The 23,306-nt window shown below is 43.4% G+C and overlaps 1 protein-coding gene across 9 annotated transcripts in view; it reads left to right on the forward strand.

Moving 5' to 3' along the window:
• The first annotated feature begins 3,095 nt into the window (after positions 1 to 3,095).
• Positions 3,096 to 23,306, forward strand: part of add3a (adducin 3 (gamma) a) — a 238,662-nt gene continuing 218,451 nt past the window's right edge. For 2 of the 9 annotated variants that reach the window (XM_078223185.1, XM_078223180.1), the window contains exon 1: positions 3,096 to 3,232. The gene's annotated coding sequence lies outside the window, so the exon portion shown is untranslated. Of the gene's footprint in view, positions 3,233 to 4,276; positions 4,476 to 23,306 lie in introns of those variants that run through there. The other 7 variants (XM_078223177.1, XM_078223184.1, XM_078223178.1 and 4 more) reach the window with 5 other exon arrangements.

Raw genomic sequence — 23,306 nt, forward strand, 5'->3', positions numbered from 1 at the left:
TTGTGAAAATCCCCACTCTGGCACGTGTTCGGATACACTGAGGGAGAATTTAGCATGCCAATGCACCTAACCAACATGTCTTTCGGACTGTGGGAGGAATCCACGCAGACACGGGAAGAACGTGCAAACTCCACAGAGACAGTGACCCAAGCCAGGAATCGAACCCAGGTCTCTGGCGCTGTGAGGCAGCAGTGCTAACCACTGTGCCACCCAAAATATAAACATTTATATATATAAATGGTAGAAAACAAAATTCCTTGGCAGCTAGGTGGGTAAAGTCAGTGAAGACTCAATCGATCCCTATTCAGGAGAACTTTATTTAATCTCAGCTAGGAAGTAGCGTTGCTATAGTCAGCTTCAAAATCACCGCGCTGGCGGAAAGAAAGCACCAGATAGTTGCAATCTAATGCTGGAAAGTACATGTGTGTGGACAGGATTAGGGCACAGCTGTGAAACAATCCAAAATTGAACACCAGACAAATTGCACGAGTACCTTCATATGGGCAAGCAAATTAATTAAACGCTGACCATGATGGAAACGTAGAACTATTTTAGTCTTCATAGTTGTACATTATATTAGGCAATCAATTTACATACATATTCAAACATAAAACAAAACTATGCTTTTTTGGGGGAAGTTAAATGGATAGGGGATCATGTTGGATGAAGATAAAACCCAATGAATGCTAATGGGGATGCAATCCTTTGCAGTAATGGTAGCTTCTAAATGAAAGAAAACATAAAAGGAAGATTACTTTTTTTAACAAACCAAGTATACTTCTGGTTGCACCTCCCTATACAGGGAATTTGGTGCCAATTTTGTCTCCATGGATGCCGCCAATTGTTTTTTCATGCCGTTTTTGAAAGTTTGAAAGCCCGTTCTGCCAGTCCATTTGACAGTAACAGTTTTAACAACACCAGGTCCAACAGGTTTATTTGGTAGCAAATACCAATAGCTTTCGGAGCGCTGCTCCTTCATCAGATGGAGTGGAAATTTGCTCTCAAACAACCTGGTGTTGTTAAAACTGTTACTGTGTTTACCCCAGTCCAACGCCGACATCGCCACATCATGACAGTCCATTTGACAACAGGTGAAAAGGTGCTGTTCGGATGTGTCGGACATCATTAACGTGCACAAAGTTCTGGAAACCACTGCTCGTAAAAGTCGTGCCATTGTCAGAAACCAAGACTTCTCCTATCCCGTGCATGCAGAAACTTTGTTGTAATTTCTCAATCATAGCATGAGAGGTCGTAGAGCCCAAGTGGTGCACCTCCAGCCACTTGGAGTGTGAATCTATCATGATTAAAAACATAGAACCCATAAGGGGTCCAGCAAAGTCCACGTGTACACGTATCCACGGATTTTCAGGCCACTCCCGTTGATGTAGGGAGGCTGAGGGAGGAGTTTTTGATTCTCTTGACATTAGTCAGAACGATTTACTAACTCCGTGATGTCTCCGTGAGGCCAGCCACCAGACAAAGCTCCTTGCCATCATTTTCATCTTTGATACTCCAGGGTGGTCATTACGTAATTCTGTTAATGTCTATGGTGCCATCATGTTGGAGCTGGTGGAAATGGTGGACGATTATCTATTGAATGCAGCTGCTGGTGGAGTGAAAAGTTAGGACAAAGGGTCTCTATTACGTTTCTTGGAGGGAGAGAAAGAGGTCAGGGCAGAGATGTGGAAAATGGGTCAACCCGATTGAGCATTCCGTCAACTGAGGGGTGGGGGCTGTCACCTGAACAGATGCAAACTGAGGCTGAAAAACTGGGAGAATGGAATGGAATCCTTACAGGAAGTGGGGTGTGAGGAGCTGTAGTCGAGGTACTACAAGAGCACCATTTGCACAAGTAGTGTCACCTTTTCAAGATGAACAAGATTGAGCTTTGTCAACGTTAACCATTGCTCAAGATTTATTTTTAATGCTTTATTTACTGAAGGACACTTTTATTGTGGTTCTTATTTCATTCCATTTTTCGAGACTGACATTTGTGTATTTCACTGAGTAATTTACAATAGGAAAAACCAACGACTTTATATTGGTGACAAAATCTCACACGTAATTGTATAACAAGTATAACAAAGCTGAATTTAGTCATGTAATTGCAAGAAGCTGTTGTTCCAATACTCAGTACTTTCGTGCTCTAAAGTAAATGAAAATTATAGTGCGAAAATATTTGTGCAGATGTCTCAAATAATCAGCTGAAATTCCTGATCATAGTGTTATGAAATACTCTGTACAGGCAAGAAATTATTGCTGAAAAGGGTCGTGCCAATGTTCAAAAGCATGGAATAATTTTTCTACTTTGGGGATCTGCTTCAGAATTAAGCACTACAAAAATGGTAATGCAGATTTAAAATCAGGTTAATACGCATACATAGGTGAGGTTAATATTCATATTTTAAGCAAACTAAAAATACCATTAATTTCTAATGTGGGGACACGATGAATTTCTTCTGTGGGGGCGATTGTCGAATTTTGGGGTGAATACTATACCCACACCAAAATACTTGTTCACTGGCAGTTTTTCTAACAACTCCCCATTTTATCCCAGCGAGTTACCCTGCCTTTTAACAAAAAATTGCCTGGTATTCAACACATGGATTGAAGTTTTTGGTTCCCTTTGTGTTTTGCAGCTGTACTAGACACCACCCCTCCCCCAATTCACAGCAGCGCTCACTAAATTCTCCCATTGTGCGGTCCCCACCCAGTCCACATTTGGGGTCAACTGTGCTGGCAAAGTATGTTCCGCAACAAACACAACAGAAAGTTGCAGCAGTTTTGACTCGGGCTACACTGTAACTATTCGTGATTCTGCTTTATTACAATATCCTCCCGGCTCTAAGGGAAGAGCTGAAAATGGTGCATACTCTACTATGCATTTAATCTCCTCACTTCCCTCACACAGCCCCATATCGCTGCGCAAACTTTAAAACAAATGCAAAATAGATTTTTTTTGCCGATCCCCCACACTGAAGTATACATTTCTCATTGCATTTCACGTCTTGTAATACTGCAGTCTTCCAGCTGTTGACCACATGATGACTGCTGTTAACAGAGTAGTAAAATCTCTGCACCAATTGAAGCTGGTCAGTGCTGGGAGGCTTTATCAGCTATTGCACGTACAGTTAAGGAAAACAGATCACACCATACCCAAAAAAATCTCCCCCCACACACACACAGGCGGATCCACGCCTACTTTCTGTTGCAGCTTCTCAGGAGGATAAAGGTAAGGGATAATGGGGATGTGTGGGAGAAGGATTAAACTCTGGTGAGCACTAATTTCGTTTTTTCGCAGACATGTACTTAATTCTGGTTAATGCTGAAACGTGTGGAGATTTATGAGAGTGGGAAATGGGTTTGCTGTTAACCACAGCTGTGGTGTCAGCTCTCTGCTCCTCAGGTAATAGTTACTCGACCAAGACCTGGGCATTTGAAATTCTGGCGGTGCAATTAAGAACCGGGACAGAAATATATATAGATATATATATATATATCTTTTAAACAAGTCTTTAAGTTGGATTCACCTCCGCCCCTTTCTTTCGCCGCAAGGGGCTTTTTGAATGAACCATGCCTCAGTGGCTGATTTTTAAAAGGCTGTGAGCCAGCTTCATGCAATGAGTGCTCGCTTGGCATATCTTTCTTTTGCGGGTTAAAATTTGTTTTGGGGGGAGGAGAGGGAGGGAAGAAAAGCGTTTAGGCAAAGGAAATGTGCATTTAAAAAAAATAACAACTGAATGGGCATTTATTTTTTTTAGAACTGAGGTGAGGAGCAATTTCTTCACCCAGAGGGTGGTGAATGAGTGGAATTAGCCAGCACAGAAAGTAGTTGAGGCCAAAACGTTGTGTGATTTCAATAATTAGATTTAGTTCTTGGGGCGAAAGGGATCGAGGGAATAAGGGGGAGGGGAGGGGGATCAGGATATTGAATTCGATGATCAAAATGAATGGCAGGGCAGGCTAGAAGGGCCGAATGGCTTACTCCTGCTTCTAGTTTCTGTGATATATTGTGCCCCGGGAGCCGCTCCTTTTCTCTTTTTAAAAAAAAGAATTGCACTAAAGCAGCAAGTTCCGAATTACAGCGGGATGGCCGAGTGCAGTGGTGTCTGGGCTTACCGTGCAGCCAGGGTTTGTTTTTGGAGATACCGGCGGCACGGAGCTGCTCGGGGGGCGGAGGGGGGAGAGCCGTTAACGGTTCTTTTTTAAAATGGACCCCGAGCGTTCCATCTCGCGCGACCGAGCCCCTGGCTCCCCGGGCGCGAGGGCAATGCGCAGGCGCAGAGGCTCGGCCTGCGCCGGGCGTCGTGTCGGTGCCCGTCCTTCCTTCCTTCCTGCTCAGTCAACTTAGCCGGAGCCCATCCTCCGGGAAGGGTGGGCTGGTCTGGGCTGGCTGTCTGTCTGCCGGAGGTGCTTCAGAGCCAGCCCAATGCTTCTTAGGACGTGTGGCGGGGCGAAGAAGGACTTACCAAGAGGTACAGATTCTCCTCTTTCCATCCCTCCCCATTATAAGCTTCATTTTTAAATGCAAGGTGGGAGGACAAAGTCAGCCCCTTGTGCCTATTTTACAGTCCAGAACCTAGAAACGGGCTAAGTGGTGTTGGAAAGGTGGAATCAAACGTTTTTATCTTTCCTCCTCCTCCCCGCCCCGACGATTAAATGTGTAAAAAGAAAAGGTGGTTGTATAAATAGCGCCTCAGTCGTGCAACTCTTGTGGCGCGGCCGCTTGATATTTTCCCTCCGATCGTGGCGATTGCTTTGGTCGCCCTCTTATTCTCCCAACAGTTTTGATGCAGCAACGAGTTTGAACCAGTCTTTAAACAAAAATAAGTGGGTTCTGATATCTGTGGCAGCTTTGGTGTGTCCTGGGTTCAGAAGAGAGGATTTCATGGAGTATGTGCGTGGGTTGTGGCTGTTCAGCTTTCCTTGCGATTTTAGGTGGACACGTTTAAATACCAAATGTGTTCACTGAGATTCACATGCTTTTTTAAAAAAAAAGACACACAGCCTTAATTAATAATTGCAGAGGATCTTTGACTACAGTCTGTTCTGTAAATGGGCTTTCCAAGAGGGATCAATGCACTCTGGTAAACAGTAACACGTTTGGTTCTCCAACTTGTTATGATGGGTTAAATGGTGCTGTTGGGAAAACTTTAAGGCAACAACGGCAAGTCCATAAACAGTAGAATTAGCCTGGATTGTTTCATACATTTCACTAAAGTGGAAAATACATTTTCGTGGGATTTATTGAGGTACGTATGATCATCCCTGTGTGGGAGAGATCTCCCAGTACCCTCCAGGCTTGTTTTAATTATCACAGTCCATTGCTTCAGTTGCCAGTTTTTTTTAATTGAAACAGCGCCTTTCTCTATATAGACTGGATTGGAACGGCTTTGTCTTATTAACGATGGCTGAAATTAGAGAAACTGTTCACCCACGCGTTTTCATAGAATCATACGGTGCAGAAAGAGGCCATTCGGCCCATCGAGTCTGCACCAACCACAATCCCACCCAGGCCCTATCCCCATATCCCTACATATTTACTCACTAATCCCTCTAACCTTTGCATCCCCCGAGACACTAAGGGGCAATTTAGAATGGCCAATCAACCTAGCCCGCACATCCTTGTATGCAATTTTCATCACAAATATACCTAGACTTGAGTACTGAATTTCCGTCTCCTAATAAAATGCTGCTATTGAGTTTTATGTATTTTTTTCTCATCAGAGGTGTACTAAAGTTCAATTTGTAGTATATTCAAACTTACCCATAAGTTAGATTTAAGAACCAGGCACATGGGGACATTTGCCTTCCAAACTTAAAAATGGTGGTCATTATTTCACCCTTTTCTCCTACATTATGCTGTAGAAAGCCAATGCATTTATGTTATTGATTGCAATTAATTACAAGACAACTCTTGTTGTTTGTAACCTATTTGAGCTTCTCTTGTAGTTTATAAAGTGAACTAGGATTGAGCCAGCACACCCGTCAAGAGAATGGTACCCATAATATATAATGTGATGTACTTTGACATTGAACATCTGGCTTTGTGACCAGGCTGATTGCCTTGTTTATGCTTATGTGCCTTGTGTAGAAAAAATGTTGAATTTCTGAAGCTGTTATCTGGTGATATGCTCTGTGCATATCATGTGATGAAACAAAATTGACTATTTTGGCATGTGACAATTCAGCTACTACTTGTGATGTTTTTGGAAGAAGTTATGTTTCATGGTGATCTAACTGGCCCCTGGGAAGCATACAACTAGTGCTTTTCTGATCTTTGAGACTGGGATATTTGTATTCCCACTGGTTTAACTGTTTCTTCCAACAGTTGAGGATGAGGAGAAGCATTTGTTATGCCCTCCTATGATGTGTCAACCATATGTACAACCCTTGTACATGGCTTTCTTTGACCTCACAAAGGCCATGAAGGATTATGGCACATACTCCTTAATTTTGGTTGCCCCAAAATGTCCCCCCATCTGCTCCACACTGACATACAAAGCTTTGACCCTGACCCGTGGGCCCAATTCACATTCTGACTGGGGTCATGCAAGACTGTGTCATTGAATCAATGTTCTTCTCAATTTTCCTTGCTGCAACATTCCATTTCAGTCAGCAAATTCCCCACTGCAGTGGAGCTAAACTACAGAACAAACAAGAATCTGTTCAACCTCTGCCACCAGCAGGCCTGATTCAACGTCATCCTATCTTCTGTCATTGAAGTACAGTATGTATACGATGCTTGAGTCTTTGTATACTAGGAGGCCAAGTTCCAAGCTATTGTCAACACCTTCACCAAGACATATGAGAGCATGGATCTTGCAATAAACATCCGCGAGACAAAAGTCTGCTACCAACCTGTCCTGTCACATAGCATCTCTCTCTTCCCCCCCCCCCCCCCCCCCCCCCCCCACCCACACACACACACACACACACACACACACACACACACACAACCATTATCACAATCCACAATAAGGCCTTGGACAACGTGGATCACTTTTTATACCTTGGGAGCCTGATGTCAATAAGGGCAGAAATCGATGGCAAGGTTCAACACCACCTTCAATATGCCAGTGCAGTTTTCTGATGTCTGGCGAAGAGTGTTTGAAGACCCAGCCACAAGCTCATGATCTACAGAGCAGTTGTGATACAATCTGAGGATTCAGGGTAGACCATTTAGGACGGAGATGAGACATTTTTTTCACCCAAAGAGTGGTGAGCCTGTGGAATTCATTACCACAGGAAGTAGTTGATGCCAAAACATTGAATATATTCAAGAGATGGCTGGACATAGCACTTAGGGTGAATGGGATCAAAGGTTTGGAGAAAAATCAGGATTAGGCTATTGAGTTGGATGACCAGCCATGATTGTAATGAATGGTGGAGCAGGCTCAAAAGGCAAAATGGCCTCCTCCTGCTCCTATCTTTGTTTCTATACCTACCCTCCTGTATGGTTCAGACATGGACTAATGAACAGCAGGCACCCTAATCCTGGAGAAGTACGACCAGCGCTGCCTCCGCAAGATCCTGGCAGTCGGTTGGCAGGATAGGCTCACCAGTGCTCAGCCCCACATCCCTAGCATTGATCTGCATGCCTGATATGAGACCCCCAAAACAAGTGCTCAGTATGGCAAGTGAGTTCCCAGGAGGGCAAAGGAAATGTTTCAAGGACACATTTGAGTGCAACATCCCTGCTGACGCCTGGGACTCCCTGCCAAAGGCCACACAGTGGGAAAAAAAGCATACAGGAAGGAGCTGAACTTGAGTGTCAGTGCTGAGTAAGCTGAAGCCAAGTGTTGACAGCAAAAGAAACGTGGCAACCTAGGTTCCCCATCCATCTGTTTTTCAGAGACTGTAGTTGCATATTGCTTCCACATTCTTGGGAAACTAAGGAGTCCAATGTGGTAGTCCAACACACTAAAGAAGATACTGAAAATTTAGGAATTTTTAGAACTTATAGAAATTTAGGGTATTCCTGAACAAAGTAAAAGCTCTTGGTGGCTTGATGGGTGAATACATTGCCTCCTTTGGTATTAAGGCAGGCAATTTGAGAAGTCAGAACTGATCCTTATCTTGGCCAGAGGGGCACTAAATTAGCCTCCATATTCAAGGAGTCAGATTTAAATCAAAACTTAGATTATCAAATTCAAATCCTGTGATTTGGATTGGTCTGACACAGAGGGGACTCGTGGAAGAGTCTAGAACTCGGTTACAGCTGTCATATTGAATGGTGAAATAAGTACAAGGGGTCAAGTGGCCTCTTCCTCTGGATTTGAATGCTCAATGAGGAAACCACCAACATGGCCTGAAGTGCCCTTTCCAAGATGCACTCTACTACCACTCTTCAGAATCACACTTCAAGGATTCTCCCTTAAAGGTGACTGCTGATGTGCTACTTGGGTCATCATACCCCTGGGAATTCAGTTCTGCTTTTAGGAAGAGTAAACATTCTGTGAGCTGTGGATGTATTTTTAGTAAGTTGCATCCAAAAAAAAACTGCCTCCTGAGTGCTAACTGAATAATTGAGTTGCTCATTTTAGATGTCATTTTTTTATGTCAATCAATTTGAAGCACAATATTGTAACTTGCTGCTGGATTTGACCTAACTCTAATGCAAGATGTTGAGCTTTGTGGAAGTGTTCCATTGTATGTCGTGCTTCACTCTTCCTCCAAATGGGGTGCATTTTGATGGTCCATGGAAATGATATGCTATCCTTTCATCCCCAGCACAGTTTTCAACTGATCCTAGGTTGATGGGATTGCACACCGAGGTGCTATATAAATTCAAATTCTTTGATTTCTCTTTCTTGCTGTAATACATTTATTAGTCTGAACACTTTAATCTAGTTCTTGTGTTTTGACACACATGACAAATTGCTTTAATTTAGCACTTTAACCTAAGAATAGCTGAAATGGAAAAACTGAAATGGATTTAATAGTGGGTCCTAACCTAATATTGAGGTGTTAGAACAGAGGAGAATGTATTCAACCTGGCTGTTGCACCTACAAAAGGAGTGGTTGATGCTGCAAGAGTTAAATTGTCCAAGTTACCTTCAGCATAATATAGGTGAAACTATATTTTAAAATGCCAAATTTTTCTTTCCATTGAAGCAAAAAGAAAGGAATTTTATTGCATCTTACTACTATTGCAGTTCATTATAATTTGTTTGTTGTAAATCGATTGACCTCAAGACATCTATCAGACAGTAAAGTATGGTGTAAATGTGAATGACAATCGCCAGAAACTGCTGTGCAAAAAAAAGGGAAGTGATGATGTTCTGAAATTGAGTCTGGAAGACTGTGAAGCCTTAAAAGAGCTACCTAATCAAAAGATGGAGTGACGTCTGCTTTATTAGAACAATGTGGGAAGGAGGCTGAGGACAGAAAAGGGGACAGAGTTAAATTAACAGACAACTGGAAGCTCGGGGTAATGCTTGCAGACTGAACTTGCATGGCATTTCTAAAGTTACTTGGAGAATAATGGTCTGTAGACGAGCTAGTTGCTCATCGTTTCCAGCTGAATTAAAGAAGTTTTCATAAAAGGAGATTGCACTGAAGAAAGCATTTTTAATTGCAATGAGATGGACCTATGCAGCGTTACCAAAGGAAATAGTGACAAGAAACAACAATAACAAAACAGGTTTAAACAAAGACCAGGCTTACGGTCTTCCTTTGCTGCACCAGAACTGGTCTACAAGCTGATTCTGCTTAACATCAGCAGAATATTGTCAAACTATGCTACTTTTCGTAATTTAAACCTAAAATCACCACCATTTTCAATACTACAGTAGCCCTAAAGCTTAGATCGCTTCAATTTGTCAAGACTGGTTCCACCATGAACTTGTACAAAACATCTCCACACTGAACAAATTTCCAAAGAAAGCCAATTTGCTGCTTGGCAACTGCCCATCCTGCGTGGATCAACTCGCAGGGGTATACACAGACATCTTCAACCTCTCTTTACAACAGTCTGAGGTCTCTATCTGCTTCAAGAAGACTACCATCATCTCGGTACCTAAGAAAAGCCAAGCAGCGGGCCTTAATGACTAATGTCTGATAACTCTGACATCCATCATTATGAAATGCTTCGAAAGGTTAGTCATGGCACGAATTAATTCTGGCTTCCCAGATTGCCTGGATCTACCACAGTTCGCATATCGCCGCAATAGGCCCACAGCAGACGCCAACTCCCTGGCCCTGCACCCAACCCTGGAGCACCTAGATAACAAAGACACTTAAGTCAGACTCGAAGAAAATGCTGGAAAATCTCAGCAGGTCTGACAGCGTCTATAAGGCAAGAAAAGAGCTGACACTTCGAGGCTGGATGACCTTTTATCCAAGGTTTGGATCTCAAACAATGACGAGACAGTACAGGAAAGAGAGAATCTGGTGAACTGGTGCAACGACAATAATCTCTCCCTCGATGTCAACAAAACAAAGGAGATTGTCATCGACTTCAGGAAGCGTAAAAATGAACATGCCCCTGTACACATAAATAGGGACCAAGTAGAAATGGTCAAGAGCTTCAAGTTTCCAGGTATCCCGATCACCACCAACCTGTCCTGGTCACCCCATGCCGACACTATAGTTAAGAAAGCCCACCAACACCTCTACTTTTTCAGGAGACTAAGGAAACTTGGTATGTCCACTATGACTCCACCTTCTGCAGATAGAAAGTATTCTTTCTGCTTGTATCACAGCTTGGTATGGCTCCTCTGCCCAATACCTCAAACTACAAAGGGTTGTGAACGAAGTGCAGTCCATCATTCAAACCAGCCTCCCATCCATTGCCTCTGTCTACACTTTCCACTGCCCCGAAAAAGCAGCCAGCATAATTAAGGACCCACACACCCTGGACGTTCTCTCTTCCACCACTTTCCATTGGGAAAAAGATAGAAAAGTCTGAGGACACTATCAACTGACTCAAGAACAGCTTCTTTCCTGCTGCCATCAGACTTTTGAATGCACCTATCTCGCATTTAAGTTGATATTTTTCTGCACCCGAACTATGACTAACTCTACATTCTGCGCACTCTCCTTTCCTTTCCTTCTCTATAAACAGTGCGCTTTGTATAGCGCGCAAGAAACAATACTTTTCACTGTGTATACCAATATATGTGACACACAGCCTACAGTGAACAATTTGGTGTCTTTTTGAAAGCAAATCAGGTGGCAGATGGACTATATTGTGCTGGGTTTTCTGAGCACAATTGGAAGCAAGACATTTGGCCTTCTGAGGCATTTGATGCAGCCTGAAAAGCTAGCTGAGGAATCTTTTCCAAAGCAGTGCGATGTACTAGAGGGGCATTTTGCGCCAAAACCACTTAAGATCACAGTGTTTGTGTTTTCTTTACAAGTAGGACAATTGGACGATGAGACCACCCAATTCAGATTAGTGGAGCATTGTAAACTTGGGGCCGCCTTTCAGGACGCTCCGCGGGATGGGCTTGTATGTGGCCTCCAACAGGAAGCAATTCAGTGAAGACTGTTGGCAGAGCCACAACTGGATTTCAAGAAGGCTCTGGAAATTGCGATCTCAATGGAATGTGCCATCCAACAAGGCAGCACAATCGGGAGCTAGCACGAGGGTGCACAAATTGGCAGAGGTTCAGAGGCAGTTGCGGCCCAAGGCACACCACCATTATGGCTGGGTAGGTCATAAGGAGTCCAATTATTGGACAAGGGGGGAACTGTCAAAAGTGGGCCACGTTGTCCGAAACTGCAGAGTACTTGTGCTCCAGGAGAAAGGGAAATCAAAAGCATCCCGTGTTGAAGCTGAGGGAGAAGTGGCCAGTGTAGATGAGGATGAGAAGTCTCTGGGATCTGTGGATGAAGCAAAGCAAACTGAGAAGATGTAGTTTAAACTTAACATTTTGTCTGTGCAGGGTGAGGCAGACCGTTTCTGCGTCATGCTCAAAGTGGAGAGGAAACTGGTGAAGATGGAGGTAGATACAGCGGCAGCAGTGTCACTGATCCCAGAATCAATATGTAGGGAAAAGTTGAGTCATCTACCCCTGAAGCCTGCAAACATCGCTGAGGGCATACACTGAATAGTTGGTTCCTCTTAAGGGCCATGTCTCAGCCAAGGTCCAGCTGAGGGACCAGTGTGCTTGAATTACTTTTTGTCTTGTAAAAGGTGACTACCCCGCTATGTTCGGATGATCCTGGCTGAAACTATTGAAATTGAACTCCAAGGTAATCAACGGATTAAGGACGTCTCATTCGAACCTGAATGATATTTTGGAGAAATACTAGTGTGTTCAGTGGAACCCTTGGTGAGATGAAGGGAGTGAAAGTGAATCTGCAGCTGAAAGCTGGGTACACGTATAAAAGGCACCAAGGCACATCCGGTACCATATGCAATCTGATGCAAAATGGAGGTAGACCTCAAGATTAGTAGTTTTGGGGTTATTGGAGCCCGTGGCTACAAGTGAGTGGGCCAAACCCATTGTTCCCGTCATAAAGGCCAATGGCTCAGTGAGGCTCTGCGTGGATTTTAAATTCTCACGGTGAACCCTGTGCTGTGTGGACTAGTATCTGTTGCCCCTTTATCAAGGTCCTATTTAGTGGCCTTGCTGGAGGTCAGACATTTACCAAAATGGATCTCTCCCAGGCCTACTTACAGCTGGTGGTGGCCGAAGATTCAGTCGCCATTGCCGCCGGTTACCATCATCTTTACCAGTTTTATGTATTCTGCTCCCTTGGTGTACAAAATAACTCCATCCACAACCAGATGTCAGGAAAATGCAGGTATTTAATTGTAGGTCTTGCTGGCTTCACACTCCAACTCTCTGCCTCAGGGCAATCTCGGACAGATCTCAAGACCCCCCCAAGGGTCACATACTTTCTCTGATAAAGGGCAATGCATCCCACACACACAACAGGCTATGATGGATTCAATGCCCTTTATCCAAAAATCATCAGATGAGTTGGTGCAGACTTGATCTGCCAAATGGCTGCCTTCACTGTAGGGGTGATTCACGCTTGAATTGTATGCTGACAATATCTTAGGCAGACTCTCAGAATTGAGGATGACTTGCTTCCACTCTGGTTCAGTTCTGAAATGCTGATAAGAGTCTAACTTAAGTGGGAAGGTGATGCTGGAAGGGTTGGTTGTGACCAAAAAAAAAGGAGCAGGAATAGGGTGTTAGGCACTTTGGGGCTGCTCTGCCATTCAGTGAGATCATGACTGATCTGATTGTGACTTCACTCCGCCTACCCCAGGTAACCTTTCACTTGCTTATCAAGAATCTATCTACCTCTGCTTTTAAAAATGTTCACAGATACTCTTCCTCAAAAGTGGAAGAGTTCCAAAGACAGTCCACCCTCAAAAAAAAACTAATCTCTGTCCTAAATTGGTGACCCCCATTATTTCTAATCAGTGACCTCTGGTACTAGATTCTCCCACAAGAGAAAATATCTCCACATCACATCAACCCCGTCACGACCCCTCAAGATCTTGGATGGGTTTGTTTGGAGATTCGTGCACTCCCTCTGACATCTCTACTTTGTGCTATGTTCCTGACCAAGTCTTCCATGCGGATGGAGCGTTCTCTATTTTGGTCAGTCACAAGCTAGGGTCTCCCTGAGTCAGTGAGTGCCATCTCTAAATAATTTCCACTGTCCTCCTGAGAGTCTCTTGCCACTACCAAGTTCTGCTGTGAGAACTTGTTAAATGGAATTGGTTTTGAATGATTAGCACCTTAATGCTGGGCAAATTGGCTGACTATGTCTAATGAGTGGTTGAATATTGGTAGCATGATATATGACCAACATATACAAAACCCTAAGATGTCCAAGAAGATGATGATGACAGTGATGTCAAGACCAAGCCACTGAATTCATCCACTATCTGGAAGAATCACTCATTGTTCTGAACCCAACCGAAAATCAACTTCTGCAAATGTGCCACAGCTAACCGAGGCTAGGAGTGATTTAAAATTTGTGCTTTCTCAATACGCAGTCAACTATTCAATGATGGTCAATTGCACATTGGCATTCACATCTCTGTCAATAGAAGCAATAAAATTTACTCAAATTGATTGTTTTTTGATTATGGCTACTGGCTGGCTCTCATGAATGGACCTCTTTTAAATTGCAGACTTGTGATGATAGTGGAGTCCCAGTGAAGTCTGTAAAACTGACATTGATAAATTGCATCCTTCGTGCTACATAAACTTTATTTTAAGCAGGTAACAAAACCTAGTTTTTTGAAATTTTAATATACTTAATGCACCCTATCAGCCAACATAAAACACTGCATTCTGTTTGGTTTTGCACTCTAGTGCAATTGTTCCATTTTCTGTTAAAACGTAAGGCACTAGGCAACTTGGATTTCATTACAAAATCCAATATAGAATCCAGAACTTGGAAATGCAACAGTGGTGAGATGCAATAATTACTCCTTTTAAAAAAGTTTTGTCGAAGTTTGAGATTTTCAATAATACTTGATTTGGGACAATATTTGGCATTTCTCAGTTTTTAATGCTGGATTCATTTAAGGATTTGAATTAAATTTTGTTGGATACAGGTATTTCTGTAAAGAATGCCTTAGTTCAACAATAAGCCATTAAAAATTAAACCAAAAGATCGCAACTTAGGCCTTCCTCTAATTTGTGATTAGAATGGCCTGCAAATTGTATGACTTATTAATATTTTGGCTTTTCATTTAAAGGAAATTAAAACACTTGTCATTTACATTGTACGAGCACCCTTGATTTATTTTTGTTAGGTCCACAGACATCTGGTGAATTTCATGGGTCTTTAATTCAGTTTGGCTCAAATTCTTGCAGATTTTGTTATTTGGGATGGATTTGGTAAATACAGACAATTTTGTTTCCGATCTTGTGCTGATGGCTATAAATCTGAGTAGAGCTGGTATTTTGTTAAATCCACCTGAAATGAAATTTCTTTCAGGTAAACATTGTTTAGAAACCATTGTTTTTTTTTCTGCATTAGACACCCTTGCCACAGATTCCATCCTGCTCCCCAGCTGCTGTCTTGGGTGAAAAATAAGGGATACTTGGGTTCTGTACTCCATCTCGTGATCCAACGAAGTAAAGCAACCGGGGTGGAATGAGAGGGAGATGTCCCTCTTCCCACAGGGAGAAGCTATTCCATTTTCACCTTGAAATGGTGTTGTCTGATGCATTTTTATTAATTGAAAATAGATATTTAGCCAAGATTTAAATATAAAGCACACTACCTTTTGTCTACTTGGTTCAAGGTAACAAAAATAATTTATTTATAAAATCTGGATTCATATGTTCACACATGAATTGAAGTTGAACATTGCTTACTAGCTACTATTCTTTGTAAACCATATTTGGCTAATTTAATGTACACTTGTGTTGAATTTATGAACCACACAAATCATGCCTTCGCTGATTTCAATGAAAATTAAAAAGTGGTACCTTGCTGACATCTTGCAGCAAATGTTATTTAATTGTGATCTTTTGGATTTAATTAAATTATACATTTGATGACTCTAATAGTTTGGAAATGTCTGCTCTGTGAAATAGTTAAGATACTTTGTTGGATGCTACATTTTACAGCAGACCATGATTAGATGTGCAAAGGTAATAAATTCACTACATGATGTATGGTAAATACATTTTACTTGCATCCTTTGAGATGAACACCACACGTGGTGTAGTTCCTATTTTCAAAAAGGGGAATAGGGATAGCCCAGGAAATTAGCGACCGGTGAGTCTAACCTCAGTGGTTGGTAAGCTGATGGAGAAGATCCTGAGGGACAAGATTTATGACCATTTTAGAGAGGTTTAGTATGCTCAAGAATACTCAGCATGGCTTTGTCAAAGGCAGATCGTGCCTTATGAGCCTGGTGGACTTCTTTGAAAATGTGACTAAACACATTGACGAAGGGAAAGCGGTAGATGTGGTTTATATGGATTTTAGCAAGGCGTTCGATAAGGTCCCCCATGCAAGGCTTCTAGAAAAAGTGAGAGGGCATGGGATCCAAGGGGCTGCTGCCCTGTGATCCAAGGAGCTGCTGCCCTGTGGATCCAGAACTGGCTTGCCCAAAGGAGGCAGAGAGTGGGTATAGATGGGTCTTTTTCTAAATGGAGGTCGGTCAGCATTGGTGTGCCCCAGGGATCTGTTCTGGGACCCTTGCTGTTTGTCATTTTCATAAATGACCTGGATGAGGAAATGGAGGGATGGGTTGGTAAGTTTGCCGACGACACGAAGGTTGTTGGGGTTGTGGATAGTCTGGAGGGATGTCAGAAGTTATAGAGGGACATAGATAGGATGCAAGACTGGGCGGACAAGTGGCAGATGGACTTCAACCCAGATAAATGGGTCATGGTCCATTTTGGCAGGTCAAATGGGATGAAGGAGTACAATATAAAGGGAAAGACTCTTAGTACTGTCGAGGATCAGAAGGACCTTGGGGTCCGGGTTCATAGGACTCTAAAATCGGCCCTGCAGGTGGGGGAGATGGTTAAGAAGGCGTATGGTATGCTGGCCTTCATCAATCGAGGGATTGAGTTTAGGAGTCCGGGGATAATGATGCAACTATATAAGACCCTCGTCAGATCCCACTTGGAGTACTGTGCTCAGTTCTGGTTGCCTCATTACAGGAAGGATGTGGAAAAGATTGAAAGGGTGCAGAGGCGATTTACAAGGATGTTGCCTGGATTGAGTGGCATGCCTTATGAGGATAGGCTGAGGGAGCTCGGTCTTTTCTCCTTGGAGAGACGTAGGATGAGAGGAGACCTAACAGAGGTATATAAGATGTTGAGGGGCATAGATCGGGTGGACTCTGAGGCTTTTTCCCAGGGTGGAAATGGCTGCTACGAGAGGACCAACCGCAACATTGTCATCAAACCAGCAGACAAAGGAGGGGCCATCGTCATACTGAACAGAACGGATTACTGCAAAGAAGTGTACCGACAACTGAACAACGAGGAACACTACAGTTACCCACAGATCCAACCAAAGAACACACCCGTCAACTCAACACTGATCAAAACCTCTGATCCGGACCTTCAGAGCACCCTCTGTGCTCTCATCCCACGTACTCCACACGTTGGAGATCTCTACTGCCTCCCAAAAATACACAAGGCGAACACACCCGGCCGTCCCATCGTTTCAGGAAATGGAACCCTGTGCGAGAACCTCTCCGGCTATGTCGAGGGCATCTTGAAACCCATTGTACAAAGAACCCCCAGTTTTTATCGCGACACTACGGACTTCCTACAGAAACTCAACACACATGGAGCAGTTGAACCAGGAGCACTCCTTGTCACAATGGATGTCTCGGCACTCTACACCAGCATCCCCCACGATGATGGCATTGCTGCAACGGCCTCAGTACTCAATGCCGTCAACTGCCAGTTTCCAGATGCAATTTTACAACTCATCCGCTTCATCCTGGACCACAATATCTTCACCTTCAACAACCAGTTCTTCATCCAGACACACAGAACAGCCATGGGGACAAAATTCGCACCTCAATATGCCAACATCTTCATGCATAGGTTCGAACAAGACTTCTTCACCTCACGGGACCTTCAACCGATGCTATACACTAGATACATCAATGACATTTTCTTCCTTTGGAGTCATGGTGAGCAATCACTGAAACAACTATATGATGACATCAACAAGTTCCATCCCACCATCAGACTCACCATGGACTACTCTCCGGAATCGGTTGCATTCTTGGACACACGCATCTCCATTAAGGACGGTCGCCTCAGCACCTCACTATACCGCAAGCCCACGGATAACCTCATGATGCTCCACTTCTCCAGGTTCCACCCTAAAGACGTAAAAGAAGCCATCCCCTACGGACAAGCCCTCCGAATACACAGGATCTGCTCGGATGAGGAGGATCGCAACAGACACCTCCAGACGCTGAAAGATGCCCTCATAAGAACAGGATATGGCGCTCGACTCATCGATCAACAGTTCCGACGCGCCACAGCGAAAAACCGCACCGACCTCCTCAGAAGACAAACACGGGACACGGTGGACAGAGTACCCTTCGTCGTCCAGTACTTCCCCGGAGCGGAGAAGCTACGGCATCTCCTCCAGAGCCTTCAACATGTCATTGATGAAGACGAACATCTCGCCAAGGCCATCCCCACACCCCCACTTCTTGCCTTCAAACAACCACGCAACCTCAAACAGACTATTGTCCGCAGCAAACTACCCAGCCTTCAGGAGAACAGTGACCATGACACCACACAACCCTGCCACAGCAACCTCTGCAAGACGTGCCGGATCATCGACACGGATGCCATCATCTCACGTGAGAACACCATCTACCAGGTACACGGTACCTACTCTTGCAACTCGGCCAACGTTGTCTACCTGATACGCTGCAGGAAAGGATGTCCCGAGGCATGGTACATTGGGGAAACCATGCAGACGCTACGACAACGGATGAATGAACACCGCTCGACAATCACCAGGCAAGACTGTTCTCTTCCTGTGGGGGAGCACTTCAGCAGTCACGGGCGTTCAGCCTTGGATCTTCAGGTAAGCGTTCTCCAAAGCGGCCTTCACGACACACGACAGCGCAGAGTCGCTGAGCAGAAACTGATAGCCAAGTTCCGCACACATGAGGACGGCCTAAACCGGATTGTTGGATTTATGTCACATTATCAGTAACCCCCACAGCTTGCCGATGGTCTTGCATAATCTCACCAGCTGTTCTGTCTGGAGACAATACACATCTTTTTAACCTGTGTTTAATGTTCCCTCCAACCACATTATCTGTACCTTTTAAGACCTGGCTGGCTGTAGAGATTTGCATTCTAATTAGTATTCTGTAACTTGATTTCTGTGTCTGTGCACTGTTTGAGAACAGAGACCACTCCATCTGACGAAGGAGCAGCAAGCTCCGAAAGCTTATGGTATTTGCTACCAAATAAACCTGTTGGACTTTAACCTGGTGTTGTGAGACTTCTTACTGTGCTACGAGAGGACACAAGTTTAAGGTGCTGGGGGGTAGGTACAGGGGAAATGTTAGGGGGAAGTTTTTCACACAGAGGGTGGTGGGTGAGTGGAATCGGCTGCTGTCAGTGGTGGTGGAGGCAAACTCAATAGGGTCTTTTAAGAGACTCCTAGATGAATACATGGAGCTTAATAGGATGGAGGGTTATAGGTAGGGATATGTTCGGCACAACTTGTGGGGCTGAAGGGCCTGTTTTGTGCTGTAGTTTTTCTATTGTTTCTTTCTATGTTTCTATGTAAGCTCCTGACTCCGCAAAGCCTGTCTACCCTCTACAAGGCACAGGTCACGAATATGCTCCCTTTGCTACTTGAAGCTTAACACCATCCTGCAACTCCCTCCCTAACAGCCCCGTGGCTGTACCTACACCACAGAGATTGCAACTGTTCAAGAAAGCAACTCACCACCACCTTCTCAAGGGCAATTAATGCTAGCCTAGTTAGCGCTTCCTGTATCCCCTAAATGGGAAAAAAATCCAGAACAAAGCAGCCTGTTTGATTGGCACCCTATCCATAAACATTCACTCCCTCCACCACTTATACACAGTGGCAGCAGTGTATGCCATCTGCAAGAATTCACCTGGCTCTGTAGCAATACAGTTGCTATCCACTAGAATAGAGCTGTCCAACCTTTTCGTGCGAGAGACAGCATTTTGACTTCAGGGGTAGATGAGCAAATTTTGAAAAGATAAGGTTTGACGCAACATTAAACATGAATTTCAATAAAACAGTGAGGTATGAAGGAAAAACAACTTGCTGAGCAAAAATAAAGCAATATCAAAGCAATAAATCGATAATTAAAGATGAACGTCAGAGCCTGAAAGGGTCAAATTGTTTTTTTTACCTCTATCAGTTTCAGGGTACTTATATACTCGCCCTCATTGCCATGCACCATCACACTCGCACCTATTCATATAGTGGGTGAGTGTCACTCCACACTCATGCGTGCTGTCACTCACTCAGGGGACACCGCCTAGAAATCCCTCCACCAGGCCACTCAACATCCTGATTTGGAAATACACCGCCGTTCCTTTATGGTTGCTGGGTCAAAATCCAGGAACTTCCTCCCCAACAGAAGTGTGGGTGTACCTGTGCCACATTACTTAAGTGGTTTAATAAGGCAGCTTGCCACCATATCCTTGGGGGCAATTATGGATGGGCAATAAATGCTGGTCTAGCCAGTGACCCCCACATTCCATGAACAACTAAAAAAAAATTACATCTATTCCTACAACCATCCCATTTGTCCCATCAATGAGCACAGTCTCTAGATTTTGTACATTTGATGGGGGCGTGTTTAAGGCGAGTGACATTACTGGGTATAAGTTTTTCAAATCCTTGCATGTTTTAAGTATCTGATTCCATTTCTCTGGAACTGATTTTGTCCTGATCATCCTTTAAAGTAATGTAAAATGAAATATTCATCATATAGGCCCACAGAGTCCAACGTGACCATCACTATTCAGGTTCAGACATCTCGGGGCAAACAGTAGATTGTGGGTTGACACATCAAGCCATTTTTTTCAAATGTTGCCTAGATACAAGTTGTTATTTCTACTCTTTGGTGATCAAGAAGCTCAGCCGGTGCACATAGTTGTGGTAGCCAAATAAACAATCTGTTGATCTTTTGCAGAGCTTAATATAGCTAGGGTGCAGGTATTTCCATGGACTGTAACTATAATTTGGCTTTTTCAAACACATTGGCATAGAACATTAGGTTGGTGACAACGTTTGTGTTGGTACATTCATTAGCACATGTTCTTCATTTATCGTGAACTTATGCAAATGCTTAGAATGATCTATGCTGCCGAAGTATGAAAACAAAGCAGACCATTTTTTTTCAAATATCCACAGCTTTTCTTAATGAGAGCTCCACTCCATATTAACAAAGGCTACAGACTGAGGTTTTCACATTGCACTGCTGATGAAGAGAAGTGACCGTATATTATCACCAGTGCCTCTACATCAATATTGGGTGGCATGGTGGTTAGCACTGCTGCCCCTCAGTGCCAGAGACCCATGTTCGATTCCCAGATTGGGTGACTGCCTGTGTGGAGTCTATACGTTCTCCCTGTGTCGGCCTGAAACCACAGTTTGAAAGACATGCTGGTTAGGTACATTGGCCATGCTAAATTCTCCCTCGGCATACCTGAACAGGCACCGGAGTGTGGTGACTAGGGGATTTTCACAGTAACTTTGCAGTGTTAATGTATGCCTACTTGTGACACAAATAAATTTAACTCTTATGGATCAGCTTTGAATGTATTTTTCACAGCATTAGCCAAGCAGCCAGCCTTGAAAAGCTCTGGGGTTTGTTCCAGAAAGTATTGTGTACACAGAACGATGAATCTCAAAAGTGGTATTTTGTTACCACCTGAAAAGCTTGTTGCAAGTCCAATTCTATCAAAACCTGATCCACAATAGTCTACGCAGGTTCAAGAGAGTATTCAAGAATGTTTATCAGTTTGGGCACTATCTTTTTGGCTGTGTCGTGCCGTACATAAATAGGATACACCGCATTTCCTATATTAGATGTTTGTTGCAACCAGAAAATTAGAGGGGCATGATGGTAAGTCTAAGAACCTTTTCGTTCAGATACCAAGTGTGTTGCGCTCAACTTGCGAAGAAAGTTTGTGACAATTTGCTCTGCTTTTGTCTGTCGACATAATTTTGGCAAAGGTAGAATTGGAGTACAGCTAGAGTCTTAGTTTCAAGCAGCAGTGCATTGTGCAATGTATTGCCATGTTTAACTGTATGATATTGTTGAAGAGCTTCCAGAGAATCCTGTGGAGGGAAAGAAGCTTCGATTCTTTGCTCTTGACAAGCAGTTGTCCGTGAGGTATGCCTTGTTTTTGTCCCGTGGGGTGCCATTTCATATTGCTCAACCCATCATAAGCTATTGAGAAACTTTTCAAGCGGGTAGTACAGTATGCTTCATACCAATTTCCAATGTAGGATTTCAGCTAGCAGTCCCACTCTAAAGTCATACCTCCATAAATGTACCCTGTCTTTTTTGGGGTGGACGGCCCTGGGAAGGCTGAGATAAGTTGGCTGAAAGAGTTCAAGATGTCACCAAAGTTCAATCCCTTAGCTCTAACTGATACTCTCACACATACACTCTCACTCCTCATGGCAGGAGCATTCCAGTGACTGGGCTGAAGCAACAGCAAGAAGTGACTCCCTGCCAGAACCTTTTAGCCTGTCAGCAGTGCCAGACTTCAGGACCAGGGCACAGGTGTAAATATGGTACAAATAGTGTCCTGGGAAGATTTCCTATGGATGCAGGACAAATGTTTAAAAATATGGGGTGGTTGGTCCTCTAGCCTCAGGCTGAACATAATTGTTCGCAGTTCCTCCATGCAATTTGACTGAGCTTAAATAAATTCAAGGATGAAGTATAATTGGAAGGTGCCTTTTCTTCCAAATTCTCCCGTAGTTGGTAACTTGCTAACGTTGATCTTTCCAGATTTGTTCATGGAAAAAAAGCTATTTGGTTGTGATCATGGAGGTCGTAGAATTCTACCTCCCGCTAAGATTACTGTTAGAAGGTTGGAGTTATGTTAATCAAGCAAAATAACGGGATTTTTAAAATGATGACTGCCACCTGCATCCTTCACCTTTAAATTTTAACAAAGACAGTCACAACCACAAGGTGTCCCAAAGTCTTTACAAATACTTCTATAATGTAGCCATTGTTAAAATGTAGGAAATGCAGTATCCAATTTGTGCACAGCAAGCTCCACCAACAGCAAAGTGTTAATACCAGTTAATATTTTTTGTAACATTGATTTTAGAGATCAATATTGGCCAGTATATTAAGAAATCACCCCTGCTCTTCTTTCAAATCGTGCCATGGGATCTTTTAGGTCTAACTAAGAGGGAAAATGGGATCTCCGTTTAATGTCTCAACTGAAAGGCAGCACCTCCAAGAATGCAGCTCTCCTATGTACTGCACTGAACTATCAGCTTTTTATCACTTGGGTCCTGGAGCAGAGCGTGAACTCTCAACTTTGTCTAGAGGTTTGAGTGCTACCAACTGAGCCACAGTGTGAAGCAATTACTCGTAACCTGCAAATTCAAATAAATAAAATAGCACGAAAGGAGAAAGTAAATATGACTCTACTCTTGTTTTTAAATTGGATCTCTTTTATTTCATCCGGCCAACCTCCTAACCACAATGACTATGCAGACTGGCGTGCTTCCACAGCATGGTCAAAACTGCTGTATTATATTTTAAAATATATATTTTATTTCCCATGTGAATGTCATGGCAGCCAAATGCAGACTGGATTTCACAATTCTAAAAAAGGCTGCACAAA

The sequence above is a fragment of the Mustelus asterias genome, chromosome 11 (genome assembly GCF_964213995.1).
Source record: "Mustelus asterias chromosome 11, sMusAst1.hap1.1, whole genome shotgun sequence".
Taxonomy (NCBI): Eukaryota; Metazoa; Chordata; class Chondrichthyes; order Carcharhiniformes; family Triakidae; genus Mustelus; species Mustelus asterias.